This window comes from Triturus cristatus, chromosome 4_2 (genome assembly GCF_964204655.1).
Source record: "Triturus cristatus chromosome 4_2, aTriCri1.1, whole genome shotgun sequence".
Lineage (NCBI taxonomy): Eukaryota > Metazoa > Chordata > Amphibia > Caudata > Salamandridae > Triturus > Triturus cristatus.
Window position 1 is genome coordinate 845,838,128 of NC_140586.1, and position 23,398 is coordinate 845,861,525.

General features: G+C 51.4%; 2 protein-coding genes across 5 annotated transcripts in view; one reads left to right on the forward strand and one right to left on the reverse strand.

Annotated features, from left to right (window-relative positions):
* MUTYH (mutY DNA glycosylase) overlaps positions 1-23,028 on the reverse strand; it is a 172,469-nt gene extending 149,441 nt beyond the window's left edge. Inside the window, exons 1-4 of the mRNA XM_085602829.1 lie at positions 22,905-23,028; positions 22,431-22,513; positions 15,513-15,640; positions 15,039-15,121 (exon numbers count right to left, since the gene is read on the reverse strand). The gene's annotated coding sequence lies outside the window, so the exon portion shown is untranslated. The remainder of the gene's footprint in view (positions 1-15,038; positions 15,122-15,512; positions 15,641-22,430; positions 22,514-22,904) is intronic.
* TOE1 (target of EGR1, exonuclease) overlaps positions 1-23,398 on the forward strand; it is a 214,207-nt gene that overhangs the window by 112,413 nt on the left and 78,396 nt on the right. The gene's annotated exons all lie outside the window — the stretch shown is intronic.

Below are 23,398 nucleotides of genomic sequence, written 5' to 3' on the forward strand. Positions count from 1 at the left end.
ATTCATTCCAAGCTTTTCATTTGGCATGATAAAAGAATTTAAAAAATAAAATAAATAATTGTCATCAATTTTTACAATGATAATTTTTCATCTGTCAACCCGAACTTTACCCAGCTCTTTGATTTCGTAGATCAACACACCAAAGTTTGTGAATCTCATGATATAGGGTCCAATGTGGTATCGGTTATTGATTTTTTTTTTTTCATGCGAAGTAAGGAAGCCATCCCAAAATCCCCACAATGAGTAATATTGAAATACAGGGAACGGGGTCCTAAAGAACAGGGGCAGGAATGCTGGGGAAGTTTGTTGCTCTCCAACATCATTGAACTCTACCTCTGTAGCAGAATCACATTTATGTTCGCCCCTTTGTAGTAAATTGGGTTTTTGTTGCAGTAGTCGCCCCACTTTCTGCCCCTTTTCAGCTACTAGATGCTGATTTTCGACTCTGACTGTGCACTTAGGCCTGCTAACCAGAACTCCGTGCCAGTGCTCCTTACCTTAAAACAAAGTGATGTCATATTGTTTCACAGTTAGCTAAGGACTTCAGCATCCCTGTAAGTGCCTAGTAAATGGTACCCCAGGTACCTAGGGCTGGGGTCCTAAAGAGGGTCTCTAAGGGCTGCAGCATATCTTGTGCCACCTTAAGGGACCCACACACTACTTTCACACAGACTGCTGTTGCAGGCTTCGTGACAGGGTACACACCATGTTTGAGAATATGACATGGCATACTCCTGTGTGCCATGCCAAAGACACTGCATGGGCTATATATGTCACCCCTACAGCAGGCCTTTGAGCCATAAGACATGTTGCATTATAGCTCATGTGAGGACACAACCGCATGAGCAGATATGCCCCTGTTGCTGGATATTACAAGTGGGCAGGGAAGCTATCTTAAGGTATGTACTGGGCACTGGTCAAAACCAGTTTTGAAGCGACACAATGGCTTTAGTGAAACGTATGGTATTTGTATCAAACACCTTGCATTAATTAGCCCAAACTGATTCCAGTGATGGATTTGTTAATGCATGTACTCGGAGAGTACCTTAGTGCTACCCCCCTAAACCCTACTAGTTCTCTAGTGTGCTGGCTGACTGGTACTGTTCAGCCTGCCACCACAGATGAGTTTCTGACCCCCAAGGAGGCGAGAGCCCTGCTCTCAGAGGTCAGAAACAAAGCCTGCTGTGGCAGGAGGGGTCTACGTCGAAATGGCTAGTAAATTAGCATGTCAAAGCAGGGAGCTCCAAAGACCCCATCGCCTTTGATCTGGGTGCCTGCCTTCATCCAGACCTGGAGGATGCCACCCCCTGCCCGAGGTGCATTTGGCACCAGGGCAGGCAGGAAATTAGCTATGCAAGGAGGGTGTTGCACCTTCAGGCTAGTCACACCCCTATGATGGGCTGCCTGAAGTGAACATGAAAATTAGGATTCCACCATCTTGTGTGTGTGGTGGAATTTGGAACTCTGGGACAGGATGATGCCCACTCTCCATAGGAAGTGGTCATCCAGGGGTAAGAGGCTACTACCCATGCCTCCCCTTAGTCCCCCTAAATTGAATATTTAGGTGGCCCCCTGACACCAGGAAATCCGATTTGACTAACTCAAGAAAGGACAAAGAAGCGCTGGAGAAGCAAGAACTGAGGACCTGCGACTACCTTGGTGCAAACCCTGCTAGCCTGTCTGCTGCTCCTGACAATTGTGATGACTCTTCCTGCCGCTGTGCGACCTCCAAAAGCCTGGGAGGACTGCCAGCACTTCACTAAGCAGCCAGCATCTCCCATGGAATATCGGAGCTACTTCCTTGCATCCTGCAAGCCCCAAAACGCAAGCTCCAGTTTACTGAGCTGCTGACCCCTGGTCTCACTGACGCAGCAGCCACCCGGAAGGAGGTGTTCGGTGCTCCCAGAGGTCATCTCATCTTTGCTGCGAGTAAGTAGATGATAGACTGTCCAAGAGCCTTCAAAGCACCATACCCAAGGTACCGGATCCCTTGCAGTAACTAAGGATTGTTGGTTGTCCAGTCCATACTAAAACAGCACAAACCAAGACCTACCTTCAAGAGAATTCAGGATCCACCAGGCCAGCACGCCGAGTGGCCCTGCTGCCCTGTTTCCCCTCTGCATCAGGTCCCCCAAAACTGACCACCACAAACCTGACTCCTAAAAGCACCTCTGCTCCACAGCCCTTGTCCGAGGGAGGCGACGGTGCCAACATGGTCCTGAGACTCTCAGGAGTTGAGCTCAACTGAGTTTTTGCAAGTTCACCTTCCTATCAACCACTTTTTTCCCCAACGCTGAAAGAAGTTTAACGTCTGCCATTCTCAGGGGGGCATTTCCAACCTTTCTCAGTATGGGAAAAGATTAGAGAAGAACTGGTAAAAACCCTTAAACATGCCAGTTAGTAGGTTTGCACAGACTCCAAAGGGCATTCCAACCCTGGAACTATTGCTTACCCCTACCTTCAGCCCCAGTATGTAGATCTGCTGAAACATGATAACCTAATGGAATTGCTACTATTCAAACCCTGCTATGTTATGAGCCCTGGCATGGTCAAAGAGGCTTTATCAGGGCTCTTCTATAATGAGATTGCTGCCATAATTTGTCGCCGCATTACATGGCACAAAAGGGACACCTGGATTTTGTTACAGCACAAGTAGATTTATGAAGCAACCTGCCCCATGAACAAGTAGATGTTTTATTAAATACCACACCCTTGCTTCAGTACATTCTCAACTATATTGATTCTAATGATAAAGTCCCTCAAACAAAGCACCTGGGCCTCATGGGATCCCTATTGACCTATATGGACTTGCGGGGCCCTCTTATTACAAATATTATTAATCTGGCACGTAAAACTGGTCTACCCCAGTCTTGGGGACTGGCCATTATTGTCCTAGTTTTTTTTAAATGGGGTCTGTAGTAATCCCTACTGCTATTGACCTATAAGTCTCCAAGATTCTACGTTTAAGATAGTTGGAAGGAGGGCTGTCTGCCAATAGACCAGTGAGTTGCCACAATTGTTTCACAATAAAAAAAGGTAAGCTGCCAACTGACTGCGGCACCTACAGGGCAATATCTTTACTTAATGTTGAAGCAAAGGTGCATGCCAGGGCACTGGCGGCTCTACTTCGCGGGGTGATCACCTATAAGTACTGCATATGACTGAGCTACCCAGCACTGAGCAGGCGGTCCTGATGGCCCTGGACGTCGAGATGGTGTTTGATAGCATAGAATGGAATTATATGTTTGCTACATGGGCCAGGATGGGCTTTGGACCAAAGTATTGTAAGTGGGTAAGGCTTCTCTACCATGCACCCCTAGCGAGGATACGAGTGAATGGCGTAGTGTCTCGGGTGTTTGAACTGTACAGGGCGGTGAGACAAGGATGTCCCCTTTGCCCATTACTATCATGTTGGCCCTGGAGCAGCTCGCGACTTTGGTGCCCCAGTACTCGATAGTGGGGCTGTGGGCGACCGGACGTTGGGAGGAACATATATCCCTCTATTTCGCTCGGCCCTATTATTCGATAAGTGGTCTGTTTGAAAGCTACCCGGCTACTAAATAAACTGGTCCAAGTCGGTGATCTACGCTCTGGCGGGGTGGGGGGGGGGCTGGGCTCCCCTCAAACCGGTACCAATGATGTTGGATGAATTTAATTATTTGGACATCTGTTACCCGAGGCCCACAGGAATTTATCTGCAAGCACATGTTTCTTCTTGTGAGAAGTTGGCCTGATGTATGATGTCACTAGTTCTAGTGTACACCTTATATCAGTCCAAATACCCTTATGGTGATTGGTTGTAAAGTCAACCTTATAGACCAGCTATCCTAGTGGTAGCATGGACAAGAGCAGTCTTAGGCTAAACTCTGACTGGCATGTGAAGCCAGCTGTGATACCATATATAATCCCTTGAATACCAAATGAAAGGACACCACAACAGATATATATATAAAATAAAGTGTATTTATTCTAAGCAAACCCTCAGCACTCTTTATGAGATTAGAGGTAAGTACAACACAGTCTTATTTAAGCATGCATTAAGTCACACAGGTAAGTAATACAGTTAGGCCCTAGGGGCCACGCAAACCATATACTAAGTAAGTGGTATAAGAACCACTGTCACGGAAATAGAATAGGCCTAGGGAATCGCTGGGGCTACACTATACTACCAAAGGTTAGGAAGTGGGAGGCCCACGGGATTCGTATGCAGAGTGGAAACACTCACGCGTAATGCGTAAAAGTCACTAGCAATAGTACAGTTTAGAAATAGATAGATTTAGGACACTTCCGGAGTAGCTAGGAAGTTGAGACTTGAAACTTAGACACTAGGATAGTCACTATCCTGATGAGCACCGGAGTACCCAAGTTACCTAGCCCACAGGCTGCGGGTGCATAGGGTTGAAGTTGCGTCGGGTTTCGTCGTCGACTCCTATGGATGCCTGAAGAAAGATGCTGACAGGCAGTCAGTGAAGAGTGTCCGGTGGATCCCAAGGCTGGGATCAAGAAGAGAGGAGACCTGCAAGCAGAGGGGACAGAGTCAAGGTCACTAGCCAGTGACCACGTGGAACCAGGAAGGAACCAGACGATGTCGTGAAGATTTGCAGGTGAAGGTGAAGCTTGTCGCTGCAGCCAGGAGGACCAGGAAGCGTCGAGGACGACCAGGACCAGGAGGCGAGCTGTCCCACGAAGGCTCTTGCTGTCGGCGGCGTCGAAGTTGGACTAGGACTCACCAAGCCTTGGCAAGCGGAACCCACGAAGAACGGAGGACTTGCCTCTGGTGCAGACCAGGAAGGTCTGGGGTGCTTCTTCTTTGCAGAGAAGCGGGAGCCAGTCTGGAGGAGCCAAACCAGCGCAGAAGATTTCAGGGTGCGTCGTCACAAAGGCCACTAGCCAGCGGGCAAGCAACCGGACAGACGCGGCAAGCAGGAAAATGCTGAAGGGCCCCACGCAGGACTCGTGGAGTGTGGGGGGCTGGTCTTCGGTGCAGATGGTGCTTGGGGGTGGGGCTTCTCAATCCCCGGTGCACAACTTCGAGGGTGCCTCAGAAGCTGCGCTTGAAGATACTAGCCACTTTTCCCAGGTAGCCGGTCCCACGTCGCTCGTCGCCTCCACGGATCTCAGCTCTGCTGTAGATGTGGATCAGGGTCGGAGAAGTCTGGAAGTCAAGGCTCTGGTCGGGCTCTGCAGTCGGTTCCTCGAACGTGGGCAAAGCAAAGGGTAGTCTCTTGATGGTGCCTGTTTGCACAGGGTAGCCACTCCTTGGCCACAAGGGAGATTCTTCAGTCTTCTTCTTTCGTCGAATGTCGAAGGTCCAGAGTTTCTGTTCAGTTTTGCAGGTTCAGGATAATCTAAAGTCTTGAGGCCCAACTCCCACTCTTATACTAATCTGGGGGGCTGGGATACCTGCTAGGTCACGCCTTATGGGTGGGACCTGGGAGGGGGTGGTTACACCCACTTCCCTTTGTCCCGTTTCGCGCCAGAGCTGGGGCTGGAGTGCCCCAGCACCGGTTTGAACTGGACTATGCAAGGAACACCTTGTGTGCCCCAGGCATGTCTCATTCCTTTCAGCCCACCCTGCCCCAATACACTAAAGGCTGTCTGGGGAGGTGCTAGCACCTCCCCAAGCAGGAAACCTATTGTCCAGGCCTCCCTGGCTGGGATCACTCCCAGCTGCAGGAGGTCAGACTTGTGTCGTGGCAGCAGCATCCATTTTGTGATGCTGAGGCTTTGGTCAGAGGCTAACAGTGAAGTATGATTTTAACATGTCTTTCCCTCTAGAAGGGGGGAATAATATCCTCATGTCCAGAAATGGTATGGGGGTATTATTCCACAGTGTTAGACACCTTACACGACATGTTTCGATAAAGCCAAACCATAGTTACCATAACCGTCTAAGATTATAAGGCACTTTAAGAGTATATGGTAGGCTATATCATAGAACAGCTATAAGGGCATGGTTCCGAAAGCTGCAGACAGGCTCAGCTCATGCTAGAGCACCATCTCACATGTTACCAAGCACTCTGCCTCCAGGATTGTTAAGGCCTGCCATAGGAGTGACTGATAGGTACACATGTGTCTATATGTAAGTTAGGTATAGGAATACTACACCTAAGCAAGGGGTGATTACACGACCTTGCCCCAGCTGAGTGATCAGCCAGTTGTGTCAAAATGGAAGGCCAGGCCAGGGGTGGCATAATACATGCTGCAGCCCCTGGTAGGCCTAGGGTACACCTATGCCCTGGGTACCTAGGGTACACTGTACAGGGGCCAATAAGGTGATCCTATCCAAATGGGTTATGCACCTAAAGTACATAGTATTAATTTAGAGAGAGAACAGCAGGGCTGTGGGTCTGATCAGCAGGCCCACAGCCACATCTAAGTCGAAAACCAGTAAAGCAAAAAGTGGGGGTGAACATAGAAAGCAGACCCTACTCTCCTACACTTCTGATGAGGGCTTCTCTCTATAAATTGATGACCCTCCTGTGCCTATTGTATATGTTGCAGAACACTCCAATTAAAATTCCGCCAGAGATATTTAGAAATATATATCAAGTTTGTATACTGCTATGGAATGGCTCTACCCCGAGAGTAGCACTGCGGCAATTGCATAGGGGGTATAAGAAGGAAGATTGGGGGGATTCCTGGCGTCCAACTGTACTATTGGGCAATGCAATTGGTTGTGATTAATGATTGAGTCTTGTCTGACCAGCAGGAACCAGCTTATCGAATGGACAGGTACACAGTGGGTAGGGAAGGACGCGGACTATTTTGTACCGGCGCCAGAGAGAACAGGGTCTACCGGAGCATACGCGCCGGTCGTCGGGCATGGAGGGAAGCCACGCGTTACCTAGGTTGACGTGGAAAATTAACACGTTTCACCCCATTGTGGCATAGCGACCTACGAGAGGTAGGGGGCTTAACGGGCTCCTCCAAATGGGTATAGAACATTTGAGCAACATCTGAAGGTGTCAGGCCAAGATATCCTTGACAGATCTCTGCCAGGTATACGAAATGGCGGAAACAGAGCAATATAGATATATGGAACTTGGCCATGCAACGAGGAAGCATTTATCAGAAAGGGAACAATTGCCCAAGGCATTCCCCTTGGAAGATCGATTATTAACAGATCCTATACCTGACAAATATCAATCATATGCAAGAAGTTAATCAAAAATTCTCCAGGTCCACTACTGCAACTTCGAGAAGGGTGGTCTGGTGACCTGGGTGACGTTGATAACGGTGACTGGACAGAGGCCATTCAGGGCCCTTGAGTGATTGGTATTCGGACTAGATTGACTAGTCCAGTTGCAGATCCTACAGAGGTCTTTTAATTCCAGAATAGTGTTATATAAGATTGGGAGAATAGCAACGCCTTTGACAGCATGGCTGTAACCAGGAGGGCACATTTAATCACATCCTGTGGAAATGTCTGAAAATCCAGGAGTATTGGAAACAAATAACCATGGCGATGCCCCAGGCGACATCGCTGACTGTCCGATTAAATGCTAAATGGCTCCTTTCGAACATCTCAGGGGAGGAGACCTGGTCCTGTTATCAGAAAATTTGGCTAACGTTGGATGTTGGGGTTTCCTAGAGGAATCTAGTGTGGGCCTGGGACAGCTCCTGATAGGGTATCAGATTTAGCCTGGTGTCGGAGAGCGGGACATGTGGTGTATCAGAGAAAGGGATGCCCCAAGTAATGGGATAAAGTATTTGGGGGGGGGGGGGGCGGGCTTGAAGCACCTGTCAGGGGTTCTAATAAAGGGAGGAACGGAGGGGGGGCGGAAGAAAGTATAGACCACATGGGCTGAATGGCTAGGAGGCTGTGTGACATTGTAGACGATTGGCCATAAAGGCGGCGATACCATGTTGGTTACTAAGTGATGTTGCCAGAGATACCACTCTATGAGCGTCTTAATATATAATATGTAACTAATAGCAGTGTATGCAGTTTGATGTATCAAGTTTAATAAAAAGATGTTTAAAGAAAAGGAAAAAAAGATAGTTGGAAGGAGCATCTTGGAAAGGTTGTTAACAAGGGTGGAGGATAAGGATGTTCTCTCTTTGCTCCAGTATTGGTTCAGAGCCAGGTTAGGTATAACATTTTCTTAGCAGTTATGGACATCTCTTGTGTATTCAATAGCATGACAAGGTCCAAATTGTGGGTGAAACTGAAGTCTGTGGGGAGTTGATAGGGGACTTGTGGTTTTTCTGAGGCCCTACATAATGATCTCTCTGCTGCTGGTAGATATGGGCTGGATGGTGAACGCACTGATTCTTTTGGGATGGATCGAACGGTCTGCCAAGGTTGTCTACTAGCCCCAATTATTTTTAGGTCTCGCCTAGCGTTGCTGCGCACATGCGTAGCTCGCTCGACGATATTTATTGTAAATGAGTTTGAGAAAAAGGCTTGAAGCCACGCCCCTTATTTCCATTGGCTGGCATCACGGTTTATGTTAAACGATGGCCTGTCATTGGAAATTAGGTGATTGGGTTGCCTCCCTTTTGCGCCGGCCCACCCGGACTGGCTTGCCTGCTTTGCGTCTGTCGCAAAGCACTTTCTTATCTTTATGGGGCCATGTGTTTCTAATCATATGGCCCCATAAAGACAAGAGTTCCTATGCTCCGACTGCAGCGCGGTCCTCTTTAACTTTCAGGACCGCGATGTTCGCATAGGGAAATCAAAATGCTGAAATCCTGCACAGTAGTAGGACTCTGACTTTAGCATCTGCCCAATGCTAATTTAAAGAGCGTGCAGACTGTTTATGCTGAAGTAACGTCGCAGCTTGGGGGTCAGCCTGCTCGCGTGCTGCTACTAGTTGTCTGACAAGGTGGAAGGTGGGGATTGAGGTTGGTTTGAAGTGACTCCGAATCCCTGTGCCTGTTTATTTACAAAGTTATTTTAATGCACTTTTGTGGAGGAAATTATGACCATTACTATCTACGGTGCAAAACAAAAGCCTATTTTCTCATATACCTCTGTTGCCGCCCTGCCCCAGAACCCTTCCCTCTCCTAGCCCCCTCTTCACGCATTTACAATTTAAAAAAATCAAATCCCTTTGAACTTTATTAGAAGGCAAAGTTTTTACAAAACACGTAACGCAAAAAAAACCCATAATGCTACATTATGAATTTGCAGCACTTGATAGCTGCGTACATTTAGGGGAAGCTGTCATGCGTGATGTCAGTACACCCTTTCCCTCTCACACACTCCAAGCCCCACAGGCTTCCTCTGACCCTCCCATGCCAGTAGCTCCCTGCGCATTAGCAGAGAGACGCACAGAGGGACCGCGGCGGCAAGGGCAAGAACAGATGCATCCAGACCGCTGGATCACCCGGCAGCCCACCCTCATCCTGTGGGGGCGCAGGAGGGAGAGGTGGGACCAGATAAGCCACAGAGTGCAGAGTACTAGGAATCCCCCTGCTAAGAGCTGCAGGCACCGCTCTCTTCGCCTCCACCGGATACAGCCCAGTATCCAGGCCTCTGGAGATGGGCCAGTGAGGTAAGAGAGCGCCTCACACTTCCGCCTGGAACTACTCTCCCCACCCCCCAATTCTCTTCTAGTCAGAGGAGCTGCTAGTCCAGCTCCGGGGTACAGTTCTGCATTTAGGATGACACCTAGAGCTGTTGCCCAGTTGTTTCATTTTGGACGTTGCTGGACTACAACTCCCAGAATGCACTGTTGGTTATATGAGAACTCAGCACTTGCGGTCCCCAATGGCATGGAATTAACTGTCAATCTAAGTTAGGTGTGCAGTTTGAAATCCTGTGCTTGGGAGCAGCTCCCTCATCCACGCGCCAAGTACTACAAACTAGCAGAGCACGCGCAGGGCTCGCAGCAGGGCCTGGTGAAGGCTGATGCTGCTGGTTCCACTTTCATAACTTTCTAGGACTGTCACCTGACGCCATGTTGGTAGAACTCCAGTCCTGGGTTTTCTTTAATTGTTATTTACATGGTGTGGTAAATGCCGCACAACTCCTACTCATGCCCCAAGTGGTTGTTACAGTTACCAGTTACAATTACACAAGAGCACATTCACACAGGAACACATTGCCTTTTAGAAGGCACGGGAGATTAACTAACTTGCCCAGAATCACACATTGGTAAGCCAACGCCGTGACTCAAACACCAGCTTCCGCATGCAATAATCATGCATGATTAATCAATTAATCTCCCCATGGTCCCCTGTTTACTAAAAACGGGGTGCTAAGGAATATTCACATGCGCTATAAAAAGGGACCACCCCGTTAAATCTGTTTTGTGTTCTATCTACTCGCCGTTTTATGTTTTTAATATTCGGCCTCTTTCTGCTCTCCCATGTGCCCCCTTACAGATCCTCCTCTCCTTTCACATTCTGCCAGCACCCTCCTACCCAATAGTCGCCCACCACCAGGTCGTCCACCACCCCCACCACCACGTCGTCCACCACCCCCACCACCACGTCGTCCACCACCCCCATGTCGTCCACCACCCCCACCACCACGTTGCCCACCACCACGTCTTCCACCACCCTGTTCCACCACGTCATCCACCACCACCCAACCACCACGTCGTCCACCACCACCCCACCCCCACGTCGTCCACCCCCACCACGTCGTCCACCCCCACCACGTCGTCCACCCCCACCACGTCGTCCACCCCCACCACGTCGTCCACCCCACCACGTCGTCCACCCCACCACGTTGTCCACCCCACCACGTTGTCCACCCCACCACGTTGTCCACCCCACCACGTTGTCCACCCCACCACGTTGTCCACCCCACCACGTTGTCCACCCCACCATGTTGTCCACCCCACCATGTTGTCCACCCCCACCACGTCGTCCACCCCCACCACGTCGTCCACCCCCACCACGTCGTCCACCCCCACCACGTCGTCCACCCCACCACGTCGTCCACCCCCACCACGTCGTCCACCCCCACCACGTTGTCCACCCCCACCACGTCGTCCACCACCACGCCGTCCACCCCACCACCACCACCACATCATCCACCCCCACCACCACCATGTCATCCACCCCCACCACGTCGTCCACCACCCCCACCACCACGTCGTCCACCACCCCACCCCATCCACCACCCCCACGTCGTCCACCACGTCGTCCACCCCACCCCCACGTCGTCCACCACCCCCACGTCGTCCACCACCCCCACGTCGTCCACCACCCCCACGTCGTCCACCACCCCCACGTCGTCCACCACCCCCACGTCGTCCACCACCCCCACGTCGTCCACCACCCCCACGTCGTCCACCACCCCCACGTCGTCCACCACCCCCACGTCGTCCACCACCCCCACGTCGTCCACCACCCCCACGTCGTCCACCACCCCCACGTCGTCCACCACCCCCACGTCGCCCACCACGTCGCCCACCACCCCCACCACCACGTCGCCCACCACCCCCACCACCACGTCGCCCACCACCCCCACCACCACGTCGCCCACCACCACGTCTTCCACCACCACCACGTCGTCCACCACCCCCACCACCACCACGTCGTCCACCACCACCACGTCGTCCACCACCACCCCCACCAACACCACCCCCACCACGTCGTCCACCCCCACCACGTCATCCACCCCCACCACGTCATCCACCCCCACCACGTCATCCACCCCCACCACGTCATCCACCACCCCCACCACCACGTCGTCCACCACCACGTCGTCCACCACCCCCACCACCACGTCGCCCACCACCACGTCTTCCACCACGTCGTCCACCACCCCCCCACCACCACGTCGTCCACCACCACCCCCCACCACCACGTCGTCCACCCCCACCACGTCGTCCACCCCACCACCACGTCATCCACCACCACCATGTCATCCACCCCCACCACCACCACGTCGTCCACCACATCGTCCACCCCCACCACGTCGTCCACCCCACCACGTCGTCCAACCCCACCCCACCACGTCGTCCACCCCCACCACGTCGTCCACCCCCATCACGTCGTCCACCCCCACCACGTCGTCCACCCCCACCACCACCACGTCGTCCACCACCACGTTGTCCACCCCCACCATGTCATCCACCACCACCATGTCGTCCACCACCACCGCCACCACGTCGTCCACCACCCCCACCCCCACGTCGTCCACCACCCCCACCACCACTTCGTCCACCACCCCCACCACCACTTCGTCCACCACCCCCACCACCACGTCGTCCACCACCCCCACGTCGTCCACCACCCCCACCACCACGTCGTCCACCACCCCCACCACCACGTCGTCCACCCCCACATCGTCCACCACCCCCACCACCACGTCGCCCACCACCCCGTCTTCCACCACCCCAACCACCCCGTCCCCCACCACCCCGTCGTCCACCACCCCGTCGTCCACCACCCCCACCACCACGTCGTCCACCACCCCCACGTCGTCCACCACCCCCACCACCACGTCGTCCACCACCACGTCGTCCACCACCACCCCCACCACCACCACGTCGTCCACCACCACCCCCACCACGTCGTTCACCCCCACGTCGTCCACCACCACCATGTCTACCACCCCCACCACGTCGTCCACCACGTCGTCCACCCCCACCACCACGTCGTCCACCCCCACCACCACGTCGTCCACCCCCACCACCACGTCGTCCACCCCCCACCACCACGTCGTCCACCCCCCACCACCACGTCGTCCACCCCCCACCACCACGTCGTCCACCCCCCACCACCACCACGTCGTCCACCCCCCACCACCACCACGTCGTCCACCCCCCACCACCACCACGTCGTCCACCCCCCACCACCACCACGTCGTCCACCCCCCACCACCACCACGTCGTCCACCCCCCACCACCACCACCACGTCGTCCACCCCCCACCACCACCACGTCGTCCACCCCCCACCACCACCACGTCGTCCACCACCACGTCGTCCACCCCCCACCACCACCACCACGTCGTCCACCACCACGTCGTCCACCCCCCACCACCACCACCACGTCGTCCACCACCACGTCGTCCACCCCCCACCACCACCACCACGTCGTCCACCACCACGTCGTCCACCCCCCACCACCACCACGTCGTCCACCACCACGTCGTCCACCCCCCACCACCACCACGTCGTCCACCCCCCACCACCACCACGTCGTCCACCCCCCACCACCACCACGTCGTCCACCCCCCACCACCACCACGTCGTCCACCCCCCCACCACCACGTCGTCCACCACCCCCACCACCACGTCGTCCACCACCCCCACCACCACGTCGTCCACCACCCACACCACCAGGTCGTCCACCACCCCCACCACCACGTCGTCCACCACCCCCACCACCACGTCGTCCACCACCCCCCAACGTCGTCCACCACCCCACCACGTCGTCCACCACCACGTCGTCCACCACCACCCCCACCACCACCACGTCGTCCACCACCACCCCCACCACGTCGTTCACCCCCCCACCACCACCACGTCGTCCACCCCCCCACCACCACCACGTCGTCCACCACCACCATGTCTACCACCCCCACCACGTCGTCCACCACGTCGTCCACCCCCACCACCACGTCGTCCACCCCCACCACCACGTCGTCCACCCCCACCACCACGTCGTCCACCCCCACCACCACGTCGTCCACCCCCCACCACCACGTCGTCCACCCCCCACCACCACGTCGTCCACCCCCCACCACCACGTCGTCCACCCCCCACCACCACGTCGTCCACCCCCCACCACCACCACGTCGTCCACCCCCCACCACCACCACGTCGTCCACCCCCCACCACCACCACGTCGTCCACCCCCCACCACCACCACGTCGTCCACCCCCCACCACCACCACGTCGTCCACCCCCCACCACCACCACGTCGTCCACCCCCCACCACCACCACGTCGTCCACCCCCCACCACCACCACCACGTCGTCCACCACCACGTCGTCCACCCCCCACCACCACCACGTCGTCCACCACCACGTCGTCCACCCCCCACCACCACCACGTCGTCCACCACCACGTCGTCCACCCCCCACCACCACCACGTCGTCCACCACCACGTCGTCCACCCCCCACCACCACCACGTCGTCCACCCCCCACCACCACCACGTCGTCCACCCCCCACCACCACCACGTCGTCCACCACCCCCACCACCACGTCGTCCACCACCCCCACCACCACGTCGTCCACCACCCCCACCACCACGTCGTCCACCACCCACACCACCACGTCGTCCACCACCCACACCACCACGTCGTCCACCACCCCCACCACCACGTCGTCCACCACCCCCACCACCACGTCGTCCACCACCCCCACCACCACCCCCCCACCACCACGTCGTCCACCACCCCACCACCACCCCCCCACCACCACGTCGTCCACCACCCCACCACGTCGTCCACCACCCCACCACGTCGTCCACCACCCCACCACGTCGTCCACCACCCCACCACGTCGTCCACCACCCCACCACGTCGTCCACCACCACCCCCACCACCACGTCGTCCACCACCACCCCCACCACCACGTCGTCCACCACCACCCCCACCACCACGTCGTCCACCACCACCCCCACCACCACGTCGTCCACCACCACCCCCACCACCACGTCGTCCACCACCACCCCCACCACCACGTCGTCCACAACAATCCTAGACAAGGTAGTGATGGAATTAGGTCGCACATCTATTCCCTAGTAGCTAGAATAGTTTTAAGGTGCCCATCCGGATAGAAGAGCATCCCACTACCTAGGATGCGAGAGTCCACTAGGCCCAAACAAGGGTGCTGGTGGCTAGAACATACTTTTCAACAGGGTACTATCCCGGCACTCAAAGTAACAGATTAGTGTGTCACACAGTAAAGTGAAAGGTGAGCAGTCTAACGCAACCTTATTGACAGTTACAACTTCCCCCCAATAATTTCCACAATAAACGGTACTGTACCAATGAAGTTCAATCATAGCACATACATGGTTTAATTAACATGTGATTCAAGATTCCAAATATCATTACAGAAATGGTTCATGGGCATACGTGGTACAAAAACTTTCAAAAATCAGAGTACAAATTTGAGACCTGCAAGCGTATTCGAAATTCAGTGAGGTAGTAATCCCAGAACAGCCGACACGTGTTTAGTTACCGATGTAACTTCTTCAAGGCTGTTAAAGTGAAATTAAAGAACATTTAAACACAATCCTCGTATGGATAAAGAATCATCAATCTAATTCACTCCTTTGATTATGTTCATGTTTGTTATCTCCAGTCACGTGAATCAGAGTTAATCCCACCGAAAGGACCCATTCCACCGAAAGTAGTGAAATGTCCAAGCATGCATTGGTACAGTAATATTCACAAAGAGCCCAATACTCAGGTCAAGCCAAAAGCAGGAGAAATAGATCCAAAACACCATGTCACCAATCAGAATATGTGAAATAAGTAAAAAGTCCAATAGTCACTAAAGTAAGTAGGTAAGAACCTGGAACCCGTCGTAAGATTTTAGAGAGCTTTCTAATCTGTTCGGTCAAGCAATATAGGATCTTACAGTTTTACCTTCTGTTGGATCTTGTATAGGCATAAAGAGTAGTATCAAGCCATAGTAGTCCCAAGTATAGTTCCAATTCTGGGGCAAGGTATTATCCCGAAAAGATCAAGATGAGTAATATGAGTCTATCCGTATTCTGGAATAGATATATATGAAATAACCATGTAAGAACACAAGATTGATTACAGACCAAACATCAACAAGTTTCTTGGCACTGAAACTTTCACCAACTCGTTCCTGACATCCAATTCAATTCAATTCATAAAGCTTTATTCGGAGCTTGACAACAAAGTCCATAAAAGCAGTACACATAAAAACATCATGATACACATAGGCTAAAAACACGAGTAATTCATAAAAAAACATCATCAAGGTGTTAAAACAGGTAATACATAAAAACGGCAATATCGATTTTAAAAGATGATAATACTAGGCCTAGCCTTGATAGCTTTTAAAAGGAATGTGGCTGTAAAGAAACAGACATCAGGGGAGGGGTTAAATATCAGTTTCAGGACATCCTTAACTGTTCTGACACCTAGTTTCTTATATAGGGGTTTTAAAAATGCAATACGGTAGTTACCATATAGTGGGCAAAACAATAAAAAGTGCATTGTACTTTGTGCTGTAATTCCATCACAGGGACAAGGACCCATGGGGTATTTTTTGATATTAGGAAACGCCACCAGATGGTGAGCAATTCCAAAGCGCAGTCTGGTTAAAACAAACCTGTGAGATGGCCTAGTAACAAAGCTCAAATAAGATTGAAAACCTGACATCTCACAATTGCTGTCATAGAGCTTACAGGTGGATAGATTGCTACCGGCCTTCAGGTGTTCCTCGAACTTTAATGACAACCAAACAGACTTCATTTCGCTTTTAGACATAGTGTTGGCAGCATAACAATCCTCATATAGATTAACACCATATATGTCCTTAAAACTGTGCATAACAAATTTTACCCAGGGGATCTTCAGATGGTTATCTAGAGATAAACAGTCCTTGATAATATCTCTATTCATGGAGGTCTCCTCCTTAGCCCATATCGCACGCCACAGCATTAAAGGTCTATGGGCAATGGAATCTAATAGATGGGATATCCCAAATTCCCTATGGACCAAATGCGTGGATGCTGAAGTAGGCAAACAGAGTAACCTTTTTAAAAACAGGTTTTCCTCCACTTGGAGACTCCCAACCGAAACATGCCCCCAGACACCCGCTCCATAAAGGGCAATTGAAAGGCACCTCATCTGATAGATCTTCAACATATCACTAATTCGTTTTTCCCCGATCTTACAGGCGAACGTGAATACCCCGTGAGCACATTTCGCCATTCTTGCTCTAACGTGGGTAACTTCGCTGGTCCAGCTACCTGTCTTTGAAAAGGTGATACCCAAGTAGTTAAATGTATCTACCGTCTGTACCCTCTGTCCTTCCATAAAGAATGGATGAGGTTTTTTACGGCCCTTACCACATTCCATGACAAAAGTCTTTGTTTTGTTAATGACCAGTTTCCTCTCCCCAATAAACAAGGAAAACCTGTCCATGAGGCGTTGGAGGCCTACAGGGGTCCTAGAAAGAAGGACTGCATCGTCCGCGTACAATAATACCGGGATATAGGAGTCAAGAATGGTTGGGGCATCAGCCCCCACTGACCTTAAGACAGAGTCCACCTCGTTGATAAAAAGTGTGAAGAGCAATGGGGCTAACACACACCCCTGCCTAATGCCACGCTTAACAGGAAACTTAGGGGTGCGTTCCCCTCCCGGGCCATATCTGACGCTAGAGCTAAGGTTAACGTACAGTCTGGCCAGGAAATGGACAATGCCCTCCGGTGCCCCCATTCTCAGTAGTGTCTCCCAAAGAATCTGATGGTTAACCATATCGAAGGCACTACTGAGATCGGCAAAACAGAGGAAGAGGGAACCCTTCTTGGCCATAGTATATTTCCCAATTAGCAGTTCTAGGTTGAGGCACTGTTCGACTGTGCCTCTGCCCTTCCTAAATCCATATTGGGAATTGGCCAGAATATTGTTATCTTCCGCCCATTCTTCTAATCTGACAAGGAGCACCCGGCTCATGATTTTCACGGACGAATCGAGGAGGGAGATAGGCCGATAGTTCTTAGCATCACCCTTCTCCCCCTTTTTATAGATGGGAATAATAATAGATTCCTCCCATGTAGGCGGTGCACCATGCCTCACAGCAGAGTTAAAAACCTTGGTCAATAGTGGGCCCCAGATTTCAGGTTCTTTTTTATAGATATCCACCGGCACACCATCTGGTCCCTGGGCCTTCCCACCTTTACTTGCAATAATGCATCTCTGAACCTCGGCACATGTTATATCTAGGGGGAGAATTGGCCAGGCCCCACCACCATTGACCATGTGTTTATCAGAATCAAAAATCAGGGAAAAATGGGAAACCCAGCTTTCCACGCTAACGTTAGCAGACAAGATAGGCGCAGTCTCGTCCCTTAAAAAAGGGCTGTTGACTGTGGCCCAAAACAGTGAGGAGTCAGAGGTTTCGGCGGCCCGATCTAACTTATCCCAAGCCTCACGCTTAAGTTCAGCCTTTCTATCTGTGATGGCTGCCTTATAGGTTGCCCTAAGATGCCGGATGAGTGTAATATCCCTTTGTTTTTCTGCCAATGCCACCTTAAGGCTCTTCAGGGCAGCAGTACAAGCACGATCAAACCACCCCCTCGGCCGATTTGAATCTCCCTTAAGATTTTTGGTGAAAACTGCTTCTATGGAGTGATTGATGTCGACAAATGAATTCAGTATAACCACTGTCGATTCTTCACTCACTAGGATTGTTTCGATTTCTTTAGAGCAGTTCTCAATGATGGTACTAGACAGGAGGTCTGCCTTTTCTCCCTTCCATCTAATTCTATATCCATTAGGTCTATGTGGCTCGATGTTATCCACAATACTAGGTTTGGGATCTGTGTTGGTTTTCCAAAAAGCCAACTCCATGGTCAGGCAGTTGTGATCACTAATCAGATTATCAACTACTAGAGGGGCAGAACACCAAGGAATAAGGCTACTGGAAGTGCAAATAAAATCGATGACGGAGTTAGCGTTTCTGCCCGTGAAGGTAGGGACAATTTCATCATGGATACCCCTCGCATTCCCCATGATCTCCATGTCATATGTCATCAAAATTTTATTTAATGAATCCCCATATGGATTATGTGGAAAATGGGCGACTCCCTCTCCTTGGGTACTTAAAAAACCACAAACCCTTCGGGCAGAGGACACACAGGTAGAAATATTGAAATCACCCAACCAGATAAAATCAAAAGCGATTTCATTACATGTAACAATTTTAACCAAAGCTTCCTCCAAAGCAAAAGCTATACGTTGCCTAGAATTATCAAAAACATTATTATAAAAATTAATTAAAAGGATATTCCTATCCTGCTCCTTATAAAGCCAAAGGATCTGGGAATGGTCCCCCACCGGGACATGTTTCTTTACTACAAACGGGGCGTCAACAGAGATCAGTGTCAGGAGGCCACCCTTGGCTCTTCCAGAACTAGAAGCCACTGCAGGTATTGAATATGAGACAAACCCGTTATAGTTGATGGGGACCAAACTCCAGGTTTCCTGAAAACATAAAATGTTAAAAAGATTGATAAAATCGAACCAACCTAAGCAATCATCCTTGTGGGATAGTCCCGCAACGTTCCAACAGGCTATGACACTAGAACCAGGGTTGACTAAACATGTGGAAGGGTTCTTCGGGGACCTATCCCCGTTCGGGTTTGCCAGATTCCCTTGGTCGCATGCCACAGTAGAGTTCAATTCGCTTACCCCAATATTATTATTAATTAAGGTTGATATCCTGGGTGCCCCAATATGGCTCACTTTGCTCGAGTCCGAGTCCTCCGACCTGACACCATCAGTAGTCGGCTCCAGTCAATCATTGTAATCAAGCCCACTTAACGGCTGGAATCTATTAAACGTAGAGATAGTGGGTATAGCACCCAGGGCCTGAACTCTAGGCCTATGCCAATGGCGCTCATCAACAGATTGAATAACAGGTTGGGTTGCAAAATCTCTATAAAAGTACCCAAGCGGCCGCAGGGATATACCATGTTCAGTCACTGGGAGAGAAGCGGCTTTAATTAAAACTGTGGAGGTAAGATGGGGGTTGCGGAAGTTGATGACTATACAGTCACCTTCGCAGGTCTTACGGGACTTACCTACCCAATTAGTTCTCCTGGTACAAAGTATATCTCTGGATAGTGCTAGAGGGAAATCACACTGTCGGTGGAGCCAGTCCACGGTTTTATTCTTTAATGACGAGTGTGATTCTACACCAGCAGGATTACTATCAAGCCTCTTAACAGGGGGGACGTTCATAAGGACAGCAACAAATGGGGCACACGTAGGTGGCAGGTTCGGTTGGGGGTTTCTGGAGCTAGGGAAGTTAACGTTGTGGCCCAATGATTCCCCTGGTACTGTAACGGCAGGTGGTTTTGTAGTGTTTTGCCGCTGGGATGGTACATTGGGATCTACAGCAGGCTTTCCAGGGGCACACCCAGGTCTACATTCAGAACTGCTATTCTCAGTCATCAATGGGGCTGTATCTAAGGTAGTTAAAGAGGTCTCCTCGGGCACCTGGGTACCAATAATATTGGTTGGGGCTGGTCTAGCCTTAATAAAGGAATCCAGGATACCTCCCAATCTGACTACTTCATCGGCAAGGGTGGAAAGTTTGGTCAATAGAGGTTTAACAAATATGTCAAACTTGGCAACTATAGCCTGGGTTATAAGATCCAGCTGTTCTTTATCTAAAGTGACCTTAACTCCTTCCGTTAGCACAGATTGGGCTGGGACATTTAGCTGCAGGGTGGAATCCTTTTTGTTTGTATGGCGATTCCCTCCTCGCTTAGACTGTATGGGTTTAGTGGTGTTCCTACAGGTGCGTATCAATTTTTGGCGTCTGAGAACAGACTGACCGGGGATAGGTACATCAGGTAGGGTAGCTTGGCCTGGTTCAGGATCGATCGTGGACTCCGGAGTGTCACTATCCGATCTAATAGTATCTGTAACAGCTCCCTCAGTTAAATAATCAGAAGATAATAAAGGAGTATTAAGATCCTGAACAAGGTGGCTCTCAGATGCCAAACAAATAGGCGGGGGGGAAACCAAACTCTGTGACCCTGGACGACCTAATGATTTCCTACGTTCCTGGTTAATTTTATCAACCATCTTAACCAGGTAGTTGTCCATGGTTGTGGTTGAAGCTGCTAACTTTGCTTTAGGCATAATTAGCTGATTGGGCTTCTGGACCCCCCTAAGATTACTTATTTTAGACACCGACAACAGTATGCCAAGGTTTCCCAAATAAGTTGTCACATACAACATCCAATCGCCAAGGAGCTTTAAACAATAACCAACAGTGGCTTGGCGATCTAAACACACAACAAAGTGTACAGTAGTAAACTTAAGTAACACAGGTATCCACAAGCCAGTCAGCTGCTCCCACCTGCCCCCACCTGTCCCGGACTGTCTCAGACTGTCCGCCCTTAGTCCGGGCTTCGTCAAGGGCGTCCCGCGTCGCGTCCCGCTCCGCTTGTAATGGGGCTATTTAACCACGATAACAGCCAATGAGAAATGAGGGTGGATCGTTATCCGGTTGGTGGGCGGGATGGCGGGAGGGCGTGCCGCTACACAGCTGAGGCGCTGCGGCGCTCAGGGCTCCTGGGACCTGCAGTCCCGTCCGACGACTCCTTCAGATTGCTACAAGGTAATGCGAGCCTCCACCTTCTCCTCCTGGACGATGCGGGACCCGCGCCAGCGGGTTCCGCGAGGAATTTTATCCGGTTGGTGGGCGGGATGGCGGGAGGGCGTGCCGCTACACAGCTGAGGCGCTGCGGCGCTCAGGGCTCCTGGGACCTGCAGTCCCGTCCGACGACTCCTTCAGATTGCTACAAGGTAATGCGAGCCTCCACCTTCTCCTCCTGGACGATGCGGGACCCGCGCCAGCGGGTTCCGCGAGGAATTTTATCCGGTTGGTGGGCGGGATGGCGGGAGGGCGTGCCGCTACACAGCTGAGGCGCTGCGGCGCTCAGGGCTCCTGGGACCTGCAGTCCCGTCCGACGACTCCTTCAGATTGCTACAAGGTAATGCGAGCCTCCACCTTCTCCTCCTGGACGATGCGGGACCCGCGCCAGCGGGTTCCGCGAGGAATTTTATCCGGTTGGTGGGCGGGATGGCGGGAGGGCGTGCCGCTACACAGCTGAGGCGCTGCGGCGCTCAGGGCTCCTGGGACCTGCAGTCCCGTCCGACGACTCCTTCAGATTGCTACAAGGTAATGCGAGCCTCCACCTTCTCCTCCTGGACGATGCGGGACCCGCGCCAGCGGGTTCCGCGAGGAATTTTATCCGGTTGGTGGGCGGGATGGCGGGAGGGCGTGCCGCTACACAGCTGAGGCGCTGCGGCGCTCAGGGCTCCTGGGACCTGCAGTCCCGTCCGACGACTCCTTCAGATTGCTACAGGGTAATGCGAGCCTCCACCTTCTCCTCCTGGACGATGCGGGACCCGCGCCAGCGGGTTCCGCGAGGAATTTTATCCGGTTGGTGGGCGGGATGGCGGGAGGGCGTGCCGCTACACAGCTGAGGCGCTGCGGCGCTCAGGGCTCCTGGGACCTGCAGTCCCGTCCGACGACTCCTTCAGATTGCTACAAGGTAATGCGAGCCTCCACCTTCTCCTCCTGGACGATGCGGGACCTTATTGACAGTTACAACTTCCCCCCAATAATTTCCACAATAAACGGTACTGTACCAATGAAGTTCAATCATAGCACATACATGGTTTAATTAACATGTGATTCAAGATTCCAAATATCATTACAGAAATGGTTCATGGGCATACGTGGTACAAAAACTTTCAAAAATCAGAGTACAAATTTGAGACCTGCAAGCGTATTCGAAATTCAGTGAGGTAGTAATCCCAGAACAGCCGACACGTGTTTAGTTACCGATGTAACTTCTTCAAGGCTGTTAAAGTGAAATTAAAGAACATTTAAACACAATCCTCGTATGGATAAAGAATCATCAATCTAATTCACTCCTTTGATTATGTTCATGTTTGTTATCTCCAGTCACGTGAATCAGAGTTAATCCCACCGAAAGGACCCATTCCACCGAAAGTAGTGAAATGTCCAAGCATGCATTGGTACAGTAATATTCACAAAGAGCCCAATACTCAGGTCAAGCCAAAAGCAGGAGAAATAGATCCAAAACACCATGTCACCAATCAGAATATGTGAAATAAGTAAAAAGTCCAATAGTCACTAAAGTAAGTAGGTAAGAACCTGGAACCCGTAGTAAGATTTTAGAGAGCTTTCTAATCTGTTCGGTCAAGCAATATAGGATCTTACAGTTTTACCTTCTGTTGGATCTTGTATAGGCATAAAGAGTAGTATCAAGCCATAGTAGTCCCAAGTATAGTTCCAATTCTGGGGCAAGGTATTATCCCGAAAAGATCAAGATGAGTAATATGAGTCTATCCGTATTCTGGAATAGATATATATGAAATAACCATGTAAGAACACAAGATTGATTACAGACCAAACATCAACAAGTTTCTTGGCACTGAAACTTTCACCAACTCGTTCCTGACATCCATTTACCTTGTGTCTGTATTCCTATGTGGGGGTTTTTTGAGTAATCCAAAAATCCAGGGTCAGAGAATCCGAACCCTGGTTAACGTATCTAGCGGGATTTTATGGCAACCAGGCACGTGCCTAGTAGAGTAAAAGAAAGAAACAATGTGGGTCTACGGCTAATCCATGCCCATTCAGCATGATTTCATTTCTTAAAAAACTAACCAATATTCTACGGTATGCTGAGGCCGGCAGTAGTGTACACGATATTAACTTA